The sequence below is a fragment of the Mesoplodon mirus genome, assembly GCF_964341445.2.
Source record: "Mesoplodon mirus genome assembly, chromosome: 1".
NCBI lineage: Eukaryota > Metazoa > Chordata > Mammalia > Artiodactyla > Ziphiidae > Mesoplodon > Mesoplodon mirus.
The window spans coordinates 23045698-23069585 of NC_138976.1; the positions used below are offsets into that span (position 1 = coordinate 23045698).

At 35.4% G+C, this 23888-nt stretch overlaps 1 protein-coding gene across 3 annotated transcripts in view; it reads left to right on the plus strand.

Annotated features, from left to right (window-relative positions):
• Window positions 1-23888, plus strand: part of ZCCHC7 (zinc finger CCHC-type containing 7) — a 240332-nt gene that overhangs the window by 103543 nt on the left and 112901 nt on the right. The gene's annotated exons all lie outside the window — the stretch shown is intronic.

Here is a 23888-nt window from a genome sequence, read left to right on the forward strand (position 1 = left end):
CATGGATCAGAAGATTCAATTTTTTGTGTGTCAGTTTTTCCCAGATTTATCTATAGATTCAATGCAATACCAACCAAAATTCCAACAGGCTTTTTCTTTTAGGTAAAAATTTCTAAATTGACTATAAAATGTATTTAGAAATGCAAAGGATCTAGAATCCAGTGATCAAAACAGTATGATATGTATCATTGTAAAGTAGACATTAGATATAAAGGACAAGGAGAGAGAGTGTCTAGAAATGATTGATGTTGCATCAGTTGGATTTCTATATGCCAAAAATGAGCAATAATTCTTACATCACCTGACATAACAGTTAACTTGTAACGTATCATAAATTTAAATGTAAGAACTAAATCTGTGAAAGGTCTAAAGAAAACAGGAGGCAATCTGAGTAACCTTGGGTTAATCAAATATTTTTAAAATAAGCAAAAAGCACAAACTATTTTTAACAATAGAAAAATTGGACTTCAGCAAAATTTTAAATATTTACTCTTCAAAGGTACCTTAAGGAACTGAAAATGCAAGACCTGGAGAAAATATTTGCAAAGATATGTATCCAGAATATGTAAAAAAAAACAAAAACAAAAACTCTTACAACTCAGTAATAAGATGGATGACCCAAGTAAAAATGGTCAAAGATTTATAGATATTTACTAGTGAAAATGTACAAGTGGTAAATATGCTTGTTAGAAGATAAAAATCATTAGTCACTATGAAAATGAAACTTAAAACCACGAGATAATACTGCCACCCACTAGAGTAAGCTGTAATTGAAAAGATTGACAATTCCAAGTATATGAAAGATGTGAAGTAACAAGAAGATACATTGCTGATCAGGAAAAAAACAATTTGTACAGCCTTGTTTGGAAGAATTTGGTTTGAAAGAGTCTTCTCGAATTAAATATATACCATATCATCTGACCTAGCAGTTCTACTCCCAGATATTTACCCAAGAGGAATGAAAGCATATGTGCCTGAAATAACTTGTATTTAAATGTTCCTAGCAGCTATATTCATAATAGAAACTTGAAATAACCAGAATATCCATCACCTGGTGATTGATAAGTAAATTGTGGTATATCCATTCAAGGAACAAAATACATTTCACAACATGGGAGAGTTTCTAAAGCTTTATCCTAAGTCATAGAAGTAAAATATTGTGGATTATGTACTGTATGAATCTATTTCTTTGACATTCTGTGAAAGGCAAAACTAGTGACAGAAATCAGATCACTTGTTACCAGGGTGTAAATGGAAAGGACTTGTGAAGAGGCATGAGGGAACTTTTTGTAAATATGAAAATGTTCTATATCTTAATTGTGGTGGATATTACAGTACTTTATATTGTTTTTTTAAACACCTTTTGAATTGTAAATAAATTGTGGATTTTGTATAAATTATAAAGCTAATTTCAAAAACAGAAAGAAATATATGAGAAAATATTTATATTTGTGTATTTTTTTTTTTTTTTTTGCAATACGCAGGCCTCTCACTGTCGTGGCCTCTCCTGTTGCGGAGCACAGGCTCAGTGGCCATGGCTCATGGGCCCAGCTGCTCCGCGGCATGTGGGATCCTCCTGGACCGGGGTACGAACCCGTGTCCCCTGCATCGGCAGGCAGACTCTCAACCACTGCGCCACCAGGGAAGCCCTCAAAACTCTTTTATATAAATGGCCTAAATATCAACAGTAGGGCAAGAGTTAATTAAGGCACATCCAAACAAAATATTATTCAACAATTAAAAATCAAGGTCTAGGGAATTCCCTGGTGATCCATTGGTTAGGACTTGGCGCTTTCACTGCCAGGGCTGGAGTTCAGTCCCTGGTCGGGAACTAAAATCCTGCAAGCCGCGTGGTACAGCCAAAAAAAAAAATCAAGGTCTAGTAGAATAAAATGGGAAAAGGTACACAGTGTATTGAATGGGGAATAAAAGGACATAGAGCAGAATCTCAGTTTTGGGGGGAAAAAATCAAGTGGGGATTATTTCTGAGTGTTAGGATGGTAGCACCTTTTCTTTATTTAAAAAATATGTTCTGAATTTTCTACTTAATTTTTTTTGTTTGTTTTTCTCCATTAGATTGTAAGTGCCATGAGAACAGGGGTTTTTGTCTTGTTTTTCTGTTGCTATTTCCCCAGAATCTAGAACAGTATTCCATAAATATTTATTGAATGAGTAAATGAGCACAGTTTATTGAATGAGCACTAAACTTTTATAGCTACTTGGGCCTCAGTCTAGACGTTTTCATTGATTTGTCTGTTTTGTTTTAATTGCATAGTTGTATTATGTAGCTTTATGGTATTTTTGCTATCTGGTGGGACGTCTCTTTGTTATTCACATTCAGATTATTCTAGATGTTTCTTCTGTTACACTGCTCAGAATCCTATTGGGGTTTTAATTGAAATTTCACTAGTAATATAGATTAATTTGGTGGCAAATTGGCATCTTTTAATGAGGAGCTTAGGACATTTAGTATGATAGAATGAATTATTTTTAGATAGTCCTTCATGTCCTTCATTAAGCTTTATGATTTTCTAAATGTTAGTTGGCATATTATTAAATGTATTTCTAGATATGTTTTAATTTTATTGGTACTGTTTTTGGGATTTAGTTTCCTTTATGCTTTTTTCCCCTGATACATAGGTAAGCTATTCAGTTTCATACATTTATCTTTTATTAACACCTTACTAAAAATTATACCTAGTATTTTTAAAAATTGTAATTCAAAATTAAGTTGACTAATGAAAACCAAAACTTTTTTATGGCTTTAAAAAAATACATAATTTTTGTGGTTGAGGAGGTATCTGTCTATCTCTGTTTTCTCACCCTAATTGTTTAGAGCTTCCTGAAATGAAAATGGTTGAGAATTCATTATTTAAACTGAACAGACCCTAAGTTTAAATAGCTGTATAGGTAGTCATACATTTGAGGGCATTTCACTTACCCTAAGGCATTCAGCAGAAGTCCTGGAGAAGCTTGAAGGATCAGTAGTGTGGTCTTTGTTGGCAAGTGATTGTTGAGCCATAATTAATAGATGAGGGAGAGAGTCTCATTGTTATTGGCTTTGTATCAAACAGATAGGTAATTTATACTTAACATCTTTCCACCGTTCTTCTCCTTTCTGCTATCCTAGAATATAATTCTTTTATTTTTCTGTTAGCCACAGTTCTGAAAACAGCAGTGTATTAATATTTTATATATATTTCTGTCATTCAGTTTATATGTGTTCTTGCTTGTGTTCATGCCTTAACCTTTTTAAATTGTAAAGTTCTTTAAAGGATAGTTACACGTTTTGTATAAAGTTCTGTTAGTCACATCTGTACTAGCAATTAGTAGGTACAGTGCAGCATGGAAGGGGAGAGAGAACACTGAGCACTTACTGTGTGCCAGTTCTGAACAATACATAAATGTAGAAACTAAGGATCTGAAAGAGTATGTATCTTGCCAAAATTTAAGAGGCTATGGAGTATCCATTTGCTTCTAAGTTCTGCACTCTTCAACCTGGCTACACATTAGAATCCTCTGGAAAATTTTAAAATATATTTTTTCATCATATTTCTCATCACCTTGCATTCCCACCCTGGCCAGAAAATTGATTAGAGATAGAGCCTAGGCATCTAGGTGTGGCAAAGACATAGAACTTTTTTGAAGCTCTCAGGTAATTCTAATATGTAGCCTTGGTTAATAACAGGAGTCAGCAATGGCCCACATGCCAAATCCAACCCACCACTGGGTTTTTTTGTTGCTGTTTTTTTTTTACCATGTGGGAGCCAAGAATGGTTCTAACAGTTTTAAATGGCTGGAAAAAAAATGAAGGATATTTCATGACACATGAAAATTATATGAAATTCAAATTTCAAAGTCGATAAACAAAGTTTTATGGAGACCAAAGCCTCATGGTAAATTGTTGGTGGTGTGTCAAGAAATAATTGTTGAGAAACTTCTTCATAGACATATTTTAAATGTTCTTTTCAAATATAACTATTTTCTAGCAAACAAAAGAACATAAACTTACAGATAAAAAGAGAAATAAAAATCTCTGGGCTCAGTCACCTCTAATTTCAAATCACTTCTTCCCTTTCCATCTGTTCTTTTGATAAGAGTATAACTACTTTAAAAAATTTTTTTATTGCTTTAACTGTTAAGATTGGAGAGGAGGATTGCTAGGTCAGATTCACTAATCATTTCTTAATAGTGTGAGGTACTACTGGTTTGTGCTTCGTGTTTTGTACTGACCAATATTAATTCACATAAGACAATATTCCCAACTTGATGATGTTGGTTTCGGAGTTTAAAGTACATCTCCATTCCTGTTCCATTTCCAGATTAAATTTGCTGTAGATAAGCTCTCAAGGAAATACCTGCCTTCAAAGTAATATCATCTCAGATATTAAAGTACATTTGTATGCAAACAAACATTTTAAAACTGAAGGGTATTTTTATATTTGTTATTTCATAAAACATTATTCTTGGAAGAAGAGTTTGACTTCTGTCACCAGGCCTACTATCTTAAAGTTAGGAAATGAAATTCCCACTGTTTACAAAGGATTTCTCCAAACGTAGTGGGGGATATAAAACGAGCCTATAAAGATTGCCTCTTTTTGATAGATACACAGCTTATTTATGATGCCATGTTGTCCATCCTGCAAGGTTTCCTTGAATGTATTTTACTCTGGTATTCTTGGTTATAAGATCTGGACAGACTTGGACTGAACAGGGAAGTATATGCTGATTCAGCCCAGCTAGTCTACAGAGGCAACATTGACCTCATGGTACTTGAGAAGGAATTGATTTAGGTGTCTAGGCAACTATATTGTTCAAAGTTTTATAATATTTTGTAGAAGTGGTAAATCATAATTACAAGTTATTCAACATTCTTAATAGGGAGACAAAGAAAAAAACAAGTTTGTTTTTTTTAAAAATAAATTTATTTATTTTTGGCTACGTTAGGTCTTCATTGCTCTGCATGGGCTTTCTCTAGTTGCAACGAGCAGGGGCTACTCTTCTTTGCAGTTTGTGGGCTTCTCATTGCGGTGGCTTCTCTTGTTGTGGAGCACGGGCTAGGCACGCAAGCGCAGTAGTTGTGGCTCGCTGGCTCTAGAGTGCAGGCTCGCTAGTTGTGGCACACAGGCTGAGTTGTTCTGCGGCATGTGAGATTTTCCCGGACCAGGGCTCGAACCTGTGTCCCCTGCATTGGCAGGTGGATTCTTAACTACTGTGCCACCAGGGAAGTCCCGAGATTTTTTTTTTTTTTTTTTTTTTCGGTACGCGGGCCTCTCACTGTTGTGGCCTCTCTCGTTGCGGAGAACAGGCTCTGGACGTGCAGGCTCAGTGGCCATGGCTCACGGGCCCAGCCGCTCCGCTGCATGTGGGATCTTCCCAGACCGGGGCATGAACCCGTGTCCCCTGCATCGGCAGGCGGACTCTCAACCACTACGCCACCAGGGAAGCCCCCAAACTTTTTTTTTAATTAGTTAAATGAAATCGCTTTAAAAATATTTATTATGTTTTGTAAAATCTATGAAAGCACATCCTTTTATCATTGTATCCTAATGTTTAAAATATATATGTGTTTAGAATATCTCTTTCAGAAATGAGTTTATATAATTTTTGGATATATTTAGGCTATATTTTGTGGAGAATGTTTTTTACACAAAAACAATTTTTTTGAAGTCCTTGTTTTGTTTCATATTGCTGCCTTTGTCTTGTTCTATTTCATATTGCTGCCTTTGTCTTGTTCTGTTGTATAATAAAGTGAGAATGAGTCACTTGAGAGTAATACATTTACCCATTCGAGGTAAATCAGTTCTATGAAAGAATTCAGTCCAAGTAATTAAGTTTGATATTAGTCTGTATTTAAATTTATGTTATAGAAAAACAAAAAGTGAGATTTAAAAAATTATATCAAATTAACATTTTTGTGGATTTCCTTGGTGGTGGTGCAGTGGTTAAAAATCCACCTGCCAATGCAGGGGACATGGGTTCGAGCCCTGGTCTGGGGAAATCCCACATGCCGCGGAGCAACTAAGCCCATGTGCCACAACTACTGAGCCTGCCCTCTAGAGCCTGCGAGCCACAACTACTGAAGCCTGTGCACCTAGAGCCCATGCTCTTCAACAAGAGTAGCCACCGCAATGAGAAGCCCATGCACTGCAACAAAGAGAAGCCCCCACTCGCGGTAACTAGAGAAAGCCCGTGCGCAGCAACGAAGACCCAATGCAGCCAAATATAAATAAATAATTTTTTTTAAAAAAAACAAACATTTTTGCAACTGGAATCATAAACTAGATTACTTTTTTTTTTTTTTTTTGTGGTACGCGGGCCTCTCACTGTTGTGGCCTCTCCCGCCGCGGAGCACAGGCTCCGGACGCGCAGGCTCAGCAGCCATGGCTCACGGGCCCAGCCGCTCCGCGGCATGCGGGACCCTCCCGGACTGGGGCACGAACCCGTATCCCCTGCACCGGCAGGCGGACTCTCAACCACTGCGCCACCAGGGAAGCCCTAGATTACTTAGTTAATCAAGTTTATTCTTTTCTTTGACATATTTTATATAATTAATACATTTATATTTTTGGAAATAACAGAATTTTAAAATGAGTTTATTTTTACCACTAAAAATGCTAATTTGTTCCTTACGTTGTCAACTAAATTACAAAAAACATATAAAAGTAAATTATATCTTTACTATCACAGTTATTCTAAGAAGTGCTTAGAAATGACATTTCCTCACATTGGTGATTTTTTTTGTGTTTGTTTTTAACCTTTACTGAGTATATAGTATTAATGGCATATAGTACTTCCATTAGATCTGAAAGCAGATTGTTCTGTACCTTGGTTATGAGATCAAATGTCCAATACACCAAGTTGTTTTATTTTTAAATATTTTAAACCTATAGAAACTTATAGGGATAATGCAGTGAACCCCATTATACCCTTCACTTAGATATTTAATATTGTTAACGTTTTTGCCATAATTGCTTTCTCTCTTGCCCTTCCTTCCCCTCCTCCTCTACACACACACGCATTTTATTATTATATTTTTTGGATTAATTAGTTGAGAATAACTTGCAGACATCAGGCTTTTTACTCCTAAATATTTCAGAATATATATCCTTAAGTATCCTATACTGTCTTACATAGCTACAATATAGTTAACAAATTTAAGAAATTTAGCATTGATAAAATTCTTTTATCTAATGTAGAGTCCAAATGAAAATTTCACCAATTTTCCCAATCATGTCCCAGCCTTCTGCCTCCCCTCAAACCATGATCTAATCCAGGATCAGGTATTACATGTAGTTGTCTCTTGAGTCTCCTTAATCTTGAACGGTGTGTCAGTTTTTCTTTGTTTTTCATGTAATTGATGTTACTGACATTTTAATATTTTTATTTATTCATTCATTTATTTATTTCTGGCTGCACCGGGTCTTAGTTGCGGCACGTGGGATCTTCATTGTCCCGTGTGGGTTCTTTGTTTTGGCATGCCTGATCTTTAGTTGTGGCATGCAGGGTCTAGTTCCCTGACCAGGGATCAAGCCCGGGCCCCCTGCATTGGGAGCACGTTGTCTTAGCCACTGGACCACCAGGGAAGTCTGGACATTTTAAAGAGTATTGGTGAGTTGTTTTGTAGAATGTCCTGTAATTTGGGCTTGGCATGATAAAGATTCAGCTTATGTATTTTTTGGCAGGGATGCTATATAAGTGATAATATGTTCACATTGCATCACATCAGGAGGTTCATATATCAGTTTGTCATGTTATTGGTATTAACTTTGATCACTTGACTAGGATGGTTTCACCAGATTTCTCTTTGTAAGCATTTTCCCCTTTATAAAGAATCTATGGGGAGATAGTTTGAAATGGTGTGAATATCCTGTTTTCCAGCTAACTTTAACCATGTGGTTTTAACATCCATTGATGATTCTTGCCTGAATCAGTTAATGCTGTTGTGGTTTAATTCACCAAATTTTGCATGCACAATTCTTAAGAACTGCTATTAAAAAATACTATATGCATATGTAAATATAACATACATAATCAAATATTTAAAAAACAGGATACCTGTAATATTACATTAGTTTCCTGTTGCTGCTGTAAAAAATGATCACCACCTTGGTTGCTTAAAAGAACAGTAATTTATTCTGTTGTAGTTCTGGAGGCCAGAAGTCCAAAATCAGTATCACTGGGCAAAAATCAAGGCATCAGCAGGGCTCCACTCTTTCTGGAGATTCTAAGGGAGAATCTTTTCCATGTGTCCCATCTCTGGTGTCTGCCAGTATTCCATGGCTTGTGGCTGTATCACTCCAGTCTTCAAATGCAGCATTGTCAAATCTCTCTTTGTTCCTTCTTTTGCCTTCTCTTCATTGTCTCAAATCTCCTGCTACCTCCCTCTTAAAAAGGATACCCATGAGTGCTCTTACTTATGTTTTTTATTCCAAATGCTAGATTCCCCTAATGCAACCCAAAAAGCTCTTTAAGTTTGTTTGTGTTTTTGTTTGGATAGTCTTATTTTACTCTAACCTCTAAGGATAGGAATTAAAATAATTCTGAATGCTATCATTTTCTTCAGCAAATTTTTAGCAAATGATCTGGGACAAGTGTAGACTCTCCCAGTATGGTCAGTCATTGGAATCCTCAGGTTCTGCATCCACAGATTCAGCCAACCACTGATTGAAAATATTTGAGCAAAAAACATTCTAGAAAGTCACAAAAAGCAATATTTGAATTTGCTTGTATGTAGGCAACTGTCTCTATGGCATTTACATTGCATTTACAACTATTTACATAGCATTTACATTGTATTAGGTATTATGAGTAATCTACAGATGATTTAAAGTATAAAGGAGGATGTGCTTAGGTTATATGCAGTACTATGCCATTTTGTTTAAGGGACTTGAGCATTCTAGGTTTTGGTATCTGTAGGGTTCCTGGAATCAGTCCCGCAAGGATACTGAAGGAGGATGACTGTACTTTTTCTTTTTTAGCTTCTAGACTTCCTGTTGAATTTAGCGGTATAATATGCTTATAAAGATTGCTTTTTATTAATTGTGATTGGGCTTCTTACTGAGGGACTTTCTACAAAGGTTGTTTTTCTTAATTGTAGGCAAGTGTTGTGTGAAATAATAACTTTGTTTGAACTTTTAGAGATTATGGTCTCCGTAAGAACTGACTCTGTAGTCTTTGTCCATAAATCCTGCATTACTTACCTTGTTTAGTGGCTAGGTCAAGTAACAGTAAAATAGAAACATCCTCAGCTCAAGCATTCATCCACCATCTTTTACTGTTGCAGTGGAGGCAGAGAATTACTTGGAGGAGCAGAGTGACACTATATAAAGGAATGACAGGAAACTGACAGGATCAAGAGTAGGTGGTAGAGGCCTTTAATAATCTGGGCTCTTGGTTGCAATAACAAAAATCCAACCCAGAGGAAGGGGGTGTGGCTGAGTCACTTTGCTGTGCACGTGAAACTATCACAACATTGTTAATCGGCTATACTCCAATGTAAAGTAAAAAGTTAAAAAAAAAAAAAAAGGAAAGTGGGGGAAATAGGAAGGAGGAAGAGAGGAAGACAGGAAAATAAACCTAGGTGTTTATCTGGCCTCAACATAGTTCAGTCATTCTAGGTCTATTCTGGAGATTCAAGAATTAACACTAACTCTTTCCGCATTTCTCCATTCTACTTTCCTCCATGCTGGCTTCATTCTTAGGCTGGCTGTAGTTGGAGGAAAATGACTTGGGAACTTCAGACTTAATGGTCCTTAACAGAGACAGTGCCTTTTTTCTGATAATTCTGGTAAAAGCTCAGAAAATTCTTTCATTGGCTCAGCTTGGGTTATTCCTGATCTAATTGGTGGGATCTGATGCTTGGATTGGTCAGGTCTGAATCATGTATTCACCTCTCGAATGGGAGTGTGGAGAGGAATGAGGTGGGGAGGAGTGATTGTCATTCTCACCATCCAGACCATATGCTTAGAATGATTTTCCAATAAGAAGAGTGAAAGGAAGGGAAGCTAAAGAGGTAAAATAATTATCTATTATAAGGCCAGAATCTAGCATCTGATTCAGAGTCCCATATATATTTTACACTCAATAATTTTTTAAATAAAATATGCTTAAATAGTTTTTTTGAAAACTTCAGAGATTCTTGCAAGGCTATTGTATTTGTCATTTAAGTTTCTCAGGGTAACTAAATGGAAATGTTTCAGCTGTTCTTTCAACAATTATTTATTGTATGTCTGTTACACTGTTTTACCTACAGTATCAGTTAATCTTTTCAAAGGTTATGTATAATTTTTAGAAGTACTTTTATGTATAGAACTAGATTTCAAGACAATTTTAAAGTGATTTTTTCCCATATTTTATCACAGTATGTCAACTAACCAGGCTAAAGGATTTATGTGTAAGCCAAGAAACACCAAATTATATTTTAAAACATATTTTAACCAAGGCTTACAGGCTATCTCTTTACCTTTTATTTATCTAAAGTGCTATGGGATTTTTAATGCCTACGCAAAGCATACAGTAAGCCTCATCTGGAAGACCCATGCATAGCACAGTGCAGCTACTCAATTTATCTACCTTGGAAGGATGAAAGGCTAAGTTGAAAAATCATTTATCAGTTCCACTTCAATTGTTACATTTTTGCTTCAGAAACATCCTTCATCTCCTGAGTCTCATAATCTCTTGCCTTTGAGGTTGTTGCATAGACATACTTTCACTCAAACGCCTTCAATTTGAACTTCTTCAAGAGGGGTGCCTGTCTCCCAGAAGTTGCCTCCAAGGACTGTTTTACAGCTGTTATTTCAGCTCCTCTCACCTAGCTTGTTGAAGAAAGTTCTCTCACCAAAGACATTTCTAATCGGAAACCTGTACTAGTCAATCGGTATAGCAGCTTTTTGGAGACTGAGCACCCAACCAGGAATTCCTTAAAAAGAAGATACAACAGCAAAACCCACTAAGAAGGCCCAAGATACCCTTTTGCCCTTCAGAATGAACTTTAGATACCCCTGCTTTTATGCTTTCAGTGAATGTATCCAACGGGAACAAGATTATACTTTTGGCTTTACATGATAATAATTCTCTGAGAAATGTATGATAAAGCCATATTCCTTTCAAATTCACAAGCCCTAATTAGAATTACTCTCTGTGTTGTTTTTCTAGCAAGACTTAAGTTTTCATGAATAGGTAGTGACTCTATCCACATGTTCAGGGTTCTGTTTTCTGTCTATATTCACCTTCCTTTCCCCCAACTTCCTTCCCCTTGACTATATCACTTAAAAAGCTATTCTTTAAAATTACTGTTGTATTGCTTATTTAGATGTTCTGTCTCCTTAGTCATACTGTACACCTTTCAGAGTCAGGAACTCTGTGTCCTGTATTTGTTTTATATTTTCATACAAAGATCAAGTTAATATTATTTGGTAATATGGTACTTAGTAAAACAATCCGTAAGTTTTTAGCATCTAGGTATCATGGCAGACACAAAGATAAATAAGACACAGTTCCTCCCTTCAAGGAGATTTTAACCTTATAGACGAGATAAGGTATACATACAGGTTTAATATAATAAGATCATTAAGGAGTGAGCAATCAGTTTCTCCTTAGGAAATCAAGGGAGACTTTGTGAAGGAGCTCATATTTGAGCCAGCACTTAGATTATTGGGATATTTTCATTGACTGTTCAATTTGCTCGATTACAACACTATAGATAAGACATTTAAAGGGAAATAGGAGTGTCCCTCATGTATAATTCTTGGTGGCTGGCAAAGCTTTTTCACATTTATTTCTCATTTGTGCTTCATAACCCTATGAGTATATAGAGATTATATTATTATTATTATTATTTTTTTTTTTTTTGCGGTACGCGGGCCTCTCACTCTGTGGCCTCTCCCGTTGCGGAGCACAGACTCCGGACGCGCAGGCTCAGCGGCCATGGCTCACGGGCCCAGCTGCTCTGCGTCATGTGGGATCTTCCCTGACTGGGGCACGAACCCATGTCCCCTGCATCGGCAGGCGGACTCGCAACCACTGCGCCACCAGGGAAGCCCTATATTTATTATTGATGTGTAAAAACCTTACCTATTTCGCTTTCAAAGTTTATTTTGTTTTCTGGTTGCCTTGATGATCAGAAAACAGCATTATTAGTCTTGACTTTTTCTGCCATGGTCTTTTGTCCTTCAGACCAGGACTCTAGAAGAAAGAAGAGATTTCTTGTTCCTGGTTTCTGCTCTGAAAAGTCAGTATTGATCCTATCCTGCTTGACCAGATTTGTCAGTGACCTTCTTATAATGTTATTTTAGCATTATTTTTGGCCCAAAAATTAAAAAAAAAAAAAAAAAAAAGGAAGAGGGAAATGAAGTAGTAACTTTTTTTTTTTTTTTTAACAAACGCTTGGCTTTTTTATTTATTTATTTATTTATTTATGTCTGTGTTGGGTCTTAATTTCTGTGTGAGGGCTTTCTCTAGTTGTGGCAAGCGGGGGCCACTCTTCATCGCGGTGCGCGGGCCTCTCACTATCGCGGCCTCTCTTGTTGCGGAGCACAGGCTCCAGACGCGCAGGCTCAGTAGTTGTGGCTCACGGGCCTAGTTGCCCCGCAGCATGTGGGATCTTCCCAGACCAGGGCTCGAACCCGTGTCCCCTGCATTAGCAGGCAGATTCTCAACCACTGCGCCACCAGGGAAGCCCAGTAGTAACTTTTTTGCCTTTTAATTTGAAGTATTCAAATTTTTTTCTGTGTTCTTACATCTGTTTATATGTTTCTGTGAGGTGTGTCTGGACAACATACCAACTAAAATAATGTAAAATGTTAAGATTGTGCTATATCTTGCTATATAATTTTTGTAGCAGAACTGTATTTTTTCTTTGTGTTCAAATATTCTTTGAGGAGAAGGGAAAAGAAAATGGAAGAAGAAACCTTAGCTTAGTGAAGTAGTAAGGTTTTTTGTGTATTACTGGAAAACTGCATAATAATAAACTTTTCCCCATCTACTTGATATCCACATGTTTTTAAAACAGCCTTTATTAAAGGAAAATTTGGTTTTGATTCTGCCAAAATCAAATTTCCTTCTTTAGCTATTGTTCAGAAGCCTGTGTCTCACCTGATTGATCATTCCAACTATTTGTCTCTGTGCTTTATATCATCAAAATCCCATTTGCCCCACTGCAGGGTTGGCATAAGAATGAATGTGATTGCAGCAATTAACATTATGATCGCAATGAAGACTTTAAAAGAAAATAGCAGCTTTGTTAACATCTAGCATTTTTTTTCCCTCACAGTTGTATAATTAATAAGAAATGGTAGTTGGGAAAACAAAAGCAGGAAAAGCTGCTTTTTATAAATAATTATGAAAATATTTTTATTCTTTCCTCATAGGATTGAAAAGTAAGCAAATTAGGGCTTCCCTGGTGGCGCAGTGGTTGGGAGTCTGCCTGCCAGTTCAGGGGACACGGGTTCGAGTCCTGGTCTGGGAGGATCCCACATGCCGCGGAGCGACTAGGCCCGTGAGCCACAATTGCTGAGCCTGCGCGTCTGGAGCCTGTGCTCTGCAGCAAGAGAGGCCGTGATAGTGAGAGGCCCCGCGCACTGCGATGAGGAGTGGCCCCCACTTGCCACAACTAGAGAGGGCCCTCGCGCAGACACGAAGACCCAACACAGCCATAAATAAATAAATAAATAAAATTAAAAAAAAATTATCTGTAGCTTTATAAAAAAAAAAAAAAAAAAAAAAAAAAAAAAAAGAAAAGTAAGCAAATTATATGGTTATTTTCCATGTTGATTGTTTCTACCATGTAGTTTATGGTTGTGGCTAATTTTGCTTTTAAACTTTAGAAACAGTACATCAGATTGGAGAAGTCAGTGTTCTACATAGAGTAATAGAAATTCATTATTAATATAAAAAAGGCAAAGGGCTTACAGCACACTCACACTCATGCACAGATTTAGGCATAATGTTTCCTTAGTTAATAGAACATTGTGTATTATGTGAACTGCAGGACTTATTTCACTTGAATTTGAAAATAATTATTTAATGTCCCGGATTTCAGTTCTTATTTTAAAAAAGACATCATTTAAGTACTTACATAAAGCAAAGCAACCATTCTTGACAATCTCCAGTGTTTACTATTTTTCATAATTATGACTTTTATATAGACTTTTCTTTTTGTTGTGATTAGATTCTTATTGTAATGCCTTTGCTCTTTGCCCTGTGATGTTGCTTTGTTGGTTTGTTCATCTACCTTGTAGACCTTGATGACCCTCATGTTCTAGTCCTTTGGCTTTTTACTAGGCTGAACCAAAAGAAAGCACTTGGTTGCTAGCAAAAGAGCTGAACAAAGGCAGAAAGGGAGGGTTTTAAGCATGGGATGCTGCCACAGAAAACAGCAAGTATATGTCAGCTTGGTCTATGAGAAGCACATTCTGTAAGGCTAGGCCACTGCACTGTCATTTTTATTATTGGCCATCCCTTAACCTCAGTACATTGTTAAAAAGATGTATTTTATCGCAGCGAGATTTGACAAAATTGGCCAGTTTGAATCTTTTCAAGTTGGGAGAAGTTGGTTTTCTACATCATATAACTGTAATGGGGGGCAGCCTGCCTTTTAACTGCATTGTCCTTCATCTGTATATTTAACTCAGGGTGGGATTTATTTATAAAGCTTTTAAACAGAAACTTTCACTTTTTATTTATTGTTTTTCCTTTTAATATCAATATTGAAGGAAAATGCATGGGAACCATTAAGAGATAGTCAGTAGACATTAAAATAAAGAGGAAAACGTTTGACAGTTTCCTTGGGTATCAAAGTAGAAAGAAGCATATACCATATTTAACTACATTACCAGCACTATGGAATGGCAGTAGTGAATTTTCCAGTTCTATTTTAAGGTGGCAGGAATAGCGGGTTTAAACTAACAACTGCTTAAAAATATAAGCTGTCCAGATATTGATATAGTGAAATGATATATTACAAACCAATTATTAGAATATGATCAACATTAGCCCTAGGTTTTAATTTCTACATCATTTGAAGACAGTATTTGCTGGTGAGGTTTTGGGACCTAAAGATCATTAATATACATGTGAGTCTGTGAATGTTACTTGTATATAAGTGACTCATTATGTGAAAAAAACAAATACAGAAAAAATTTTAAAAACTTACCTTACCTACCTTTTCCATGATTGAGATTTGTTTTTTGAAGGCTAGTTCAGGTTCTTTTTGCTTTCCCGTAGTAAAATAATCCAGTGTATTTTTTGCTTTAGATAGTTACAGATTTAACCTAGTTTCCAAGAAAATTAAATTTATATTTCTAAGGGTTTATGTGTCACTTAAGTATTATTAGAGAATTTGCTTTATATAGGTTAAAGATAGGCAAATTACCCAAATTCTAACTCTGTCAACCTGATTTTTATGTTAGTTGTATTCGAAGGCAAATAATAAAATTTCATTTATACCTACTAATTAATGGTTAAAGGCAAAATTTTTGTAAAGTATTATATAAAGGCCAAATTATTGATGTTTAAAAAGTTTATGAATAAGAAATCTTTTAAATTATTTTCATGTCTCTTAAGAATAAACAAAAGAATAATTTTTTTACATTCACCAAATAAATTCATTGTAAACAGTCCTCACATAGGGGGAAAAAACACATTTCATACTTCACAACTCCTAAAATAAAGGAAAATAAGCTGTAGGAGTAACCAAAGTAGGGATGAACATAGGCAGACAAGGTAATTTCTTCCAAAATAGATGGAATTGAGCAAAATTTTTTCCTCTTGCTAACAGGCCATCATTTTTTGTTTTTTTATTAAGAAAAAGCAATCCAAGTAGGATTAAACACATTTAATATAAAATAAAATGTTGATGTAAAGAAAATAGCCAAGAGATATGTATTTGTCAACAATTTAGATATATTTTGAGATTTTAATATTAATAGAATTACAGAAACATTATAGAGTTATAAAGATTGAATAAAATTTACATTTTAAAAACCAATTTATTTAACAGAATAATTTCCAAAATTTATCAATGCTTCTTAACACACTTGGACTTCTCATTCATTTAATTAGAGAATTCATACACTTAATAGTTGTATTGTCATGTATAGTTATATGACAATAAGGTATCTGGATTAAAGATGTTTTTCTTTTTATATTAAGGCTTATTTATTTAGGAATTTTGCTTCTAATATGCCAAACCTTTAGCTATTTAGTTATATCCCGATGATAGCTAAAATTTTTACTTTACAGTTGGATTTTTGGTATGGTATTGGCCTGGCTAATGAGTGTATAACAAAATGCTGTAAATGGAAAGCTATTTCTGACTTAAACTCTTGATTCTTCTACATTAGTGCTAGTAAAATTGATGTATTCTTAGTCCCAAGTAGTGGTATTTTATAATGTCATAGCAAAAGCATGGTTGGAAATGAGAAGTGCTGTCTCTTAGAAGTTCTCTCATATTTCAGCTAAAACATACTCAGCAAAAAAGATATGTAAATTAAAAGAAAATCTCCAATTTCCTATTCTGAGTAAAGCTTTGATTTTTGCTGATTCAGGAAGTAAGGTTGACATTGGAGCTTCTCATTTCATCTGGAATAATCACTTTTGCCTTTTGAAAAGTCTTTCATTTTAGCAGCAGTATCTTCTAAAACAGTCCATTTTGCATGGATGAACCTGTTTTTCTCTAGATAACACAGAAAATACAACTATCATAAACGGTAACCTGCTTTCTATAGTATTGCTTTCCTGAGTGCCCAGTGAGATACTAAAGTGCCAGGCTATTCATTCTGGAGATTTCACTGATTTTTCTTAGCTGCTTCCCTACCCCTACTCCCCAAATAACAACCCCCAAGAGAAGAATTTTATAACTTCCAAATTGACTACTGCAATAAAATGTTTAACCCTAGGGTTAGATAAACTAAGTTGCTGACTACTTAATGAAGGTGGTTAATATCAATAGAGCTTTCTCCTAAGTCAGTGGCTCATCAGTTTAGGATCATTTAAAATACATAAATCCAGTTCTTGAAACAGTGAACTCTTTTTTTTTTCTGTTAAAATAGGTGTTTGGTTGTTATCTTACTGATGCCAATATTTTCTCAGAGTTTTCCATTACTATTTTTTTCTTTCATTATCAAGATATGCTTACAGGCTGAATAAATAATAGTGAACTTGCTTTTGTTATAGGGTAAGTGCGTAGGGTATCCAACTGAATTCCAAATATTTGGCTGCCAAAATAAGGAAAGCATAAACTGCTTTTTGTTTAAATTATTATTAAGAAAATGATTAACATTTTAAATACTTGTTCTGGTGTAATCTACATAGAATTCCTTAAAATTTCCAAACAAAGGTCAAAAATCTGTATTGGTTGGATTTCTACCAAATGATACTAAAATCAAATTTGAGTTCTTCTTTAGCATCTATGGTAAATGGAAATGTACATTCGGTGTTTTCTTTGACTAGAGGTTTATAAATGGATCCATTGTGTTTCAGGTATATAATTTCCTTGCTGTATGTATGGGGGCACTTCCTTGCTTCCCACGGTACTTGACAGTGCTCTCAAAGGAGAAAATGTATGCTTATGCAATCCTGGACACAATATGTATTTCTGTTGCTATATGGACTGTTAATGCTGTATGATACAACATACTTATATCAAATTTTGTATTCTATGTAGATAGTGCTTTTAAACTTCTATCTGATAGCACATTCTGTTGTATTAATGCAGTAAAACCAAGATGACAGGATGACACAGTGAAACTCTTATTAAAAACATGTTCTAATTGTTGCAAAGATATTAATGGAAATCTAGAGCTTGCTGCCTGGAGTTATTTTAAATTATGTATTTTATATTTACAGTTTACATTTACATATTAATTTTATCTATTAAGAATTGCTTTCAAATTAAAAGATTTACATATACTTAAACAAAAGCATGAATAGATTTGAACTCCAGAAACCAATTCATTGCATCAGCACACTAAATGTTTTTGCATTAAGGAAAGCCAGATTCAGTGACAAGTTTGGCCCTCATACTTGAAAATAGCATGAAGGAAAAGCAGTCATAGAAGTCATGTATGTCTATGTATCTATTATGTAAAAGGCATATGTCTTTTATTTTAGAGAACTAAAATGCTCAAATTATGATTAACATTTAAGCTTAACATTAGCCAAAACATGGGAAGAATTATGGCAGGAAATTTAGAATTATTTCTGAGTGAAGTTCATTATGTACAAATTATACAGGTTTTAAAGGAATTGATGAGTAATCCATTTGAAATCTATATATATTTGTTTTCATCTTGATGTCATAAGTCTACCTTATAAAATTTAAGCGTAATGTAAAAACAGATTTAAAGATTTTAACAAGGGCTTCCTTGAAAAATTCTGAACCTTTGTGTAAAATTGGCAGATCATCTGACCATTCTCACCCTATGAAATTATTTCAGCACTGTATACTGCTGGCTATAAGTGCTTTGGAAACTCTGTAATCCAGCTGTTTTTCTTTGGTAAAATATTACTTGCTTTTTTAAACGAGCTTATTTTAGAGGGGACGTTAACATTGCTTCCTCCTTTCCTCAGTCTTTAAAACTGTATCATTCTGGAGTTCATTAGTAAATTGTTAAGTATCACAGAAAGCACTGTGCAGTGTTCAAGATTCATGCTCTAGGGTTAAAACTGAATTTATATACACACATACTACATACTTATAAAGCCGTGGGACCACTATTCAAACTGCACTGTGAGCTATGCTAGAGGAGTTAGCCTGCTTTCTTTGTAGACATGGTTGATTGGAAAACAACAACAACAGAAAAATTGTCCAGATTGGCTACTGAAATGCTTTTCAGTCTTTACTGTACAACTGTATCAGCAAAGGGTTGATCAAAGTTCAAATGAAAACATTAACTCATCTAGCTAGGCTTCCAATGTTTTCATTAGTTAATTCACAAAGAGAATCGCACAATAGACTGGATTTTCGCAAAGTATGAACAGTTGGCATAAAATTGTGTGATATAAGGACATGACTATAGAGTTTGTCTTCTGTGTTTCCAAACTTTCTATCCTGCATATCTTGATTCTCATTGTGTTCATTTTTCAGTCCGTTAACCAATAAGGATTTACCTTAAAATCCAGCATTTTTAGGTATGCTTATTGTCTCGCAGTGGTGCTTTGTAGTGCCACATGGTTGCCGCTCAGCTTGGCTTACAATCTTAGTCTTTTTGCTTCTTATACTAGCCATTTTGCAAAGATAGCCTGAGCTGCTTTGTGGTACAGGTCAAGTACTTGTGAAGTGAACTCGGAGGAAGTGAATTTCCATTGTTCTAGAATATATTCTTAAAAAAATAAAGGCCACCCCAGCCCAGAGTTTTTCAATACATACATTTCTTATTAAGAACAACCTGGATTTTCTACGAAATACACCATGATATAATAACAGTTGTATTTTATTTTAGGCAGAGTTGTTTAAAAAAAAAAACTCAACTTATAAATGAGTCTTTATAAAAAATTTACTTTTAAAATAGCTTATCCATATGAGTTCTTTAAAAGGCAATTCTTAATATATTTAAACATGATTTCATTTATAATAAACTTCTTGAAAAGTAGAGGAGAACTTTAATCTTCATGTATTAAGAGGTAATGAATGATAGTCAGTTATTTTTGCCAAGATTTTTTTCCATCCTAAAACCTAACTAATCTTATAATTTTCACCTTTTACTTTTCTTTAATAAAAGGGGTGGCAGATGTTTTGCTCTCCTTGTTAAGCTTTGGTGACTGTGCCATGAGGGTTCTGCCATGATTGATCAGTGAGGGCCACTATGTTTTTTTCATATATATTCACTATGGAATAGAATCCAGTGTTGGATTTTTCTTTTTTTCTTTTAGTGAGTAGTCAGGGAAGGGGATGGCGGGGGAAGCATTTGTTCCATTGAATAATTTATAATAGGTAATTTCCCAGTAAGAACTCACCAAAACATGATAGATATATCTCACTTAAGAAAAAAGTCTTCCATAAGGTGAATCAAACTGTGTTTTGATATATCAAATAGGTATATCAAATTCTTGGCATATCAAACCCTGTTTTCTCAATTATTTTACCCTATAAAATTGGAGATGCATTATTCTAGAAAACAAATTGGTATTTAAGACCAAAGAAAATCAAATTTAAGATAACTTTAAAAGAAAAGGATCACTTTCAGACACAACAATACTGAGTCAGATTATGAATGAAATGTAGCAATTTGTTTTATATTTGGCATAGTGACTTAAATATAAATATAAGCAGCACAATTAAATAAGCCAGTGGTTTCCAGATTCTCATCCTTTCCTTGAAATACTCTAATAGAATACATAGCTTTTCTTCATTGTTCAGTGTTCTGCCTTCTAGTATTTTGGAGAAGTAGCTATTTTCAGAAATTAGCAGGTTGAAATAAGCAAAAGAGAGGATTTGACATGTGAATAGTTGAAACTATAATTTAAAATATAGTATTAAATTATTAAATAAGCAAATAATTCCTTGGAAGACACGTAACGGTGAACCAAAATCAATTCAACAAATTATTATTGAGCACCTACCAGTGTGGTTGACACGGTTAAGCTGTGATATTGCCTTCAAGGGGCTAGCTCAGAGCCTAGCAAAGAGTTAGACACATAAACAGGTATTAACAATACAAAAAGAAAAGTGCCTTGATAGATGTAAATACAGGACATCATAGGGGCACATAAGAATAATTCCCAATTCAGTTTTGAGAGGTGAAATAAGACTTCCTGGAGGAAAACTAAAGCAAGACCTGAAGGATAAATAAAAGTAAGCTAAATGGATGTGGGCATGGAGCAGGGAGAGAGGGTTGCAGGTTCTGAGAATAGCAAGTATGTAGCCCAGCTGCTATTGGTTTGTTCAAAGATTTATGTATAATTAGGTGTGGCTAGAGCATAGATTGTGAAGGTGATTGAAAGGAGTGAGAGATTAGTCTGGAGTGGTAAGTTAGGATCAGATTATGAAGGGCCTGATATATATGATCAAAAAAATTTAAGGATTTCTAGAAGGGATTTTTCATAAGATAGTGAGTGACATGATCACATTTGCAATTTAGGAAAATCAGTTTGGTAGAAGACTGGAGAATAGGGTTGGGCAGGTGAGAGTAAGATCAGGTATAAAGAAACCAGTTGCTTTTTAGAAATAGGTAAGAGGTAGTGATTCCATTCTTCTAGATAATGAGTACTAGAGGAGAGTCAGGTTTGAGAAAGAAAAGAAGAAAAGTAACATGGTAGAAGTTGTGCTTCATATAGAATAGGGGATGTTGAATGTTACTTTGGCTCTGTCACTGATGAGCCAGATGATAACCTTAGGCAACTCATTTACTCTCTCAGTACCCAGGTATCTTCATCTTTGGCATCAACATACGGTAATGCTTTGTTGCCCAATTCATTGTGTTTCTGTGGCCATGCAGAAAACAGTGTGAATAATTTATGAAATATTTACTGTATGATGCCAATATATAGGATATTATTTAGTGTAATGGAGAGTACGTTTACTAAATACATTGCCATGGTGCTATAAAACTGGTATCGTGGGGCTTCCCTGGTGGCACAGTGGTTAAGAATCTGCCTGCCAATGCAAGGGACACGGGTTCGATCCCTGGCCTGGGAAGATCCCACATGCCGCAGAGCAGCTAAGCCCATGCACCACAACTACTGAGCCTGCACTCTAGAGCCCGTGAGCCACAACTACTGAGCCCGCGTGCCACAACTACTGAATCCCGCACGCCTAGAGCCCATGCTCTGCAACAAGGGAAGCCACGACAATGAGAAGCCTGCGCACCGCAATGAAGAGTAGCCCCCACTCGCCACAACTAGAGAAAGCCCACGCACAGCAACAAAGACCCAACACAGCCAAATAAATAAATTAATTAAAAAAAAAAACTGGTGTAGTGAACTATGGACCACTGTGCACCATCATTTGGGGTAGGAAAATAGTTTGCTACAGTGAACTTTTTACTATAATAGTATTTTTTATAATAAAATTTGACTTAATTCCTTTGTTAGTGATTTAAGAATAAGGAAGGAAACAGACCTATCTATTCTGTGCGAGGCACTGTATTTTACATATATTTTGTGTATTTTATATGTACTTTATGTATGATACGTTCCTTAGCTCATTTAATCCTTCACACCTCACTTCACAACCTTGTGAATGTAAGTAGATATTATTATTGCTGTCTTCCAATTAAGAAAACAAGTGATATCAAGTAAGTTTCCCAGAGTCTGTCTCATTGCTCACTAGGAGTGTTAAATTAAAATGTTGAAAAGGGACCAGGGTAGAGAGAAATGGGCAAAAAATTATCAGTGAAGTATGGGTGACATGTCTGCATTTAAGTATACTTAGAGAGGAATTAAACAATTTTTTATTTATTCAGTTTATCAGAATCTTGAATGCCTATTATGTGCCTGTCCCTGTTCTAGGTGCAGTAGTATCTGTGGCAGTGTGTTATTTTGTTTCTGAAAATGATTTCCAAGGTAGCAGTTAAGGACATTAAGACTTCAAAGCCATTGGCCCAATTCTGATAAGAATAATAAAGTTGAAGACAGAAGATATTTTATATTTTCTTCATCATTTTGCTTGGCAGTAAGTCATAAGCCTGTGAAATACTGCAATTTTATGAAAAAACAAAAGCTGTTTCTCAATGTTTCTCCAGGTATGACTCTATTAAAAATTAGTTTTTAGTGTTATAATGTACTTAAGCCAGCATAAACAAGAGTAGAATATATTGGTATAGTGCTTTAAGATTTAAGTACTTTCACAGATTTTCTCATATAATCCTTACAGGTTTCAGAGGAGGTAGTCAGAACAAGTATTAACCCAATTTTATGTTTGAGGAAATAGGTTCCAGAAGGTGAAGTTTCAGACCTAATGCTTTTCCTGTTATACCATACTGCCTCTGGATGTGCAGGCTATTTACAAATTTAAATAATTTAAAATTTAAATAATGTTACTTCAGCTTTCTTACTTTCCTACCTGGAATGTCTCAGTAAAGATTCCTGCATTGTTTGGGAAGTTAAACAAAATGTTCTTTTATACTCTTTTGGACATTGCAACTGCAGTTAATCCAGATTTTCTAATAGCAGTGTTCAGGAGCTGGGGATCTCTGGTTGGCAGAACCCTTCTAAGTGCTTAGAAGCCACTTGGAGAAATGGTCAATGAAAGGAAGGAACCAGTCCTTTATTGGACACCCGCTGCATATAGCTAGACACTGGCAGCTGCCTTCATCTGCCTCCACTAAGATACCAAGGCAGAATCAGCAAGCATGTCATAATTCAAGTAAAAGCTCGCTATTATGAATGCTAGATTAGAGCCACGTACTGAATACTTTTCAAGTTTTACGGCTTTGACTGTTCATATTTTTCTACCTGGAATGCTTTGTCTCATCTCAATCTGCCAGTATTCAATTCAACCAGCCTTCAAAACCAGCTCGACTGATAGTTCCTTTGTAAAGCTTTCTCTACTTCAACTAGTGATGATCTAAATTTTTATAGCAGATGTCATAACTATTTTTTATAGCAGATATCATATTATTTCAGCTATTTGTATATCTCTCTTACCTTCTTTGGTTTCTTTGTTTTAGAACATAGTCTACCCATTCCTTGCATATTATTCTTTCCCTTAGGTCTCTTCGTCAGTTCCTCCCACCCAAGTCCCTACCATCAATCTCCTATGCATCTACTGTTTTTTTGGCGGGGGGTCGGGGGGTGGATTTAGGGTGGGGGAGGCAAGGAGATTGTCACACCAACAAAATTTCTGCTTTTATTAATGTGAGTTTTCCATGACATGGCCTTTTTTTTTTTTTTTTTTTTTTGTCAGACATTGGAATTACGGTAAGGCTCTTACTGTTTGAGTTCAGACA